We start from the raw sequence: 2667 nt of genomic DNA on the forward strand, positions 1-2667 counted from the left end.
TTTAACTGTACACTTAAGAAAATGCTGAAACGAATGTGTGATGAGGCACCTAAGGATTGGCCAAGATACATAGCACCATTGCTCTTTGCATGTAGAGAAGCACTCCAGTCAAGTACTAGATTCTCCCCTTTTGAGTTAGTTTATGGAAGAACAGTGAGGGGTCCTTTGGATGTACTAAGAGAGATTTGGGATGGATCGGTCAGCACACCCGAGACTGTTAGTACCTACAGCTATGTTCTAGATCTCGGTGAGAGATTGGAAAACACATGTAAGCTAGCAAGGGAAGAATTAGATAAGGCACAGGAGTTGGCTAAGAGTTACTATAATCGTAGGGCTAGTGACAGAACTTTCAAGGTGGGTGATCAAGTTTTGCTGCTTTTACCAACTGACCATAATACATTACTCATGAACTGGAGAGGTCCATATAAGATTGTAGAGTGTCCTTCTGCTTTGAATTATGTAATAGATATAAGGGGGAAGAAGAAAAGATTTCATGTGAATATGCTGAAGAAATATGAAGTAGACTACGATCCAGATGATTGTGATGTAGCCGAATCAGATGTAAGTGCTGCTATAGTTATTGAGTACTCTGACGAGGTTGAAAATCTTTTTGCTACCTATACCAACCACTGAGAAGTCTTGGAAAGATGTAGAGTTGTCAGTAACTTTGTCTCCATTAGAGTGAGGTAAGATATGTGATTTGTTGAGTATGTACTCAGAGGTGTTCTCTAGTACACCAAAGCTAGCAAATGTTCCTCCCCATGAAATTGTTTTGACTGACAAAACCCGTGTTCGAAGTAAGCCTTATGCTATACCATATAGCTTGCAAGCTGAGGTAGAGAAAGAACTTAATGCATTGGAAGAAGCAGGAATAATTGAATAATCTAATGCTCCCTATAATAGTCTTGTAGTGGTTGTACGTAAAAAGGATAAAGGAGTGAGACTCTGTGGAGACTTTAGGAAATTAAATGGTGTGGGTCTGGTTAGTACTTGGATGGGTGACCGCCTGGGAACACAAGATGCTGTTGGCATAACGTTCTCCCTACGTGTGAAGTGGGATTGGTGGAGGATTAGTGCCCCTCCCTGTAAAACAACTCTAAGCCCTTGGCCACCCCGTTTGGGATACATGGCGTCTGGCAATGAATGAAAAAATGAAAAAACTCAGTTTGATGCAGAGTCTATGTTTGACCAGGGGAATATCTTTTCAAAATTATCAGGGTCCCGATATTTTTCAAAACTAGATCTTTCTAAAGGATTCTGGCAGATTCCATTGCATGTGGATAGTAGGAAGTACACTGCATGTAGTACTCCCAAGGGTTTATATCAATTTAAAGTCCTTCCTTTTGGCTTGTGCAATTCACCTGCAGTGTTTAACAGGACAATGAAGAGTGTGTTGGGAGGTATGTCTGGCATAGAAATATTTGTTGATGACATTTTGGTACATTCCTTGACTTTTCATGAGCATTTGAAATTGCTGGATCAGGTATTTTTCAGACTTAAGGAAGCAGGCTTAGTAGTAAATCCATCCAAATGTGTAGTGGGTCAAGTTGAAGTGGATTTCCTTGGTCATAGAATAGGAAATGGGATATGCCAGCCCCAGAATGATAAGGTTGGGATAATAGTTGAAGCTTCTGCCCCCAGAACTAAAAAACAAGTTCGTTCGTTCTTGGGACTAACAGGCTATTACAGTGCATTCATACCAAACTACTCTACAATTGCAGAGCCATTAACCAATCTAACAAAGAAGAGCAGTCCAAATAAGGTAGTGTGGATAGATTTAGAGCAAAGAGCATTTGATACTCTAAAGAACAAAATGACTAATAAGCCTATTCTCCATTTGCCAGATTTATCTAAAGACTTTGTTTTAAGAACAGACGCGTCAGGTGTGGGTATTGGTGCTGTGCTGATGCAGTCCCATGGAAATGAACTGTGGCCTATATCCTACCATAGCAGGAAGCTGGGACAAGCGGAGACGAACTACAGTGTTGTTGAAAGAGAGTTATTAGCAATCATTGAGGGTGTAAGAAAGTTTCGCCAATTTTTGTATGGACGAAGGTTTGTTGTTCAGACAGATCATCTGCCTCTTCATTACCTCAAGACTGCTAAGAATTCCAGTGCAAGGATTATGCGGTGGGCATTATATATGCAGCAATTTGAGTACAGTGCAGAGTACATTAAAGGAGCAGAGAACGTTGGGGCAGATTATCTTAGTCGTTTGGATGAAGGATATAACACACTCTGTTCAAGTTTGGGAATTCGTTCTGATTCTGTGACCCCCCCCAAAACCAAGCCCGTTGTAGTCGTGGGGGGGCTCAGGGGTCTGGGGCTGGGACCTGATGGTGGGGGTGGTTTCCCTATGCCCTTCTTCCCCCTATACCCTGCTTCCTCCTATACCCTGCTTCCCCTACCCTTGGGTCCCAGTCCTTGGCCCTACTAATTTTGCTTGATCCTTTTTCTTCTCTTTTCTTCTTTTATTTCCTTTCTTCTCACCTTCCTAAGGTGTGAGAGCCGTGCTGATGGGATGCAAGGCTGTCTCTTTTATGTCAGTCGCAAACGGCCTCAGGGAACCATGGGTACGGTAGCCCTTGTTTCTTTCACCCTTACTCTTGACTCGGGCTCTCAGGAGTGGACTAGTTAATTCCCGCTTAAATAATTAGGCTCACCATG

This window comes from Coenobita brevimanus, chromosome 1 (genome assembly GCF_032717465.1).
Source record: "Coenobita brevimanus isolate Jiangsu-jjx chromosome 1, ASM3271746v2, whole genome shotgun sequence".
NCBI classification, from domain to species: Eukaryota; Metazoa; Arthropoda; class Malacostraca; order Decapoda; family Coenobitidae; genus Coenobita; species Coenobita brevimanus.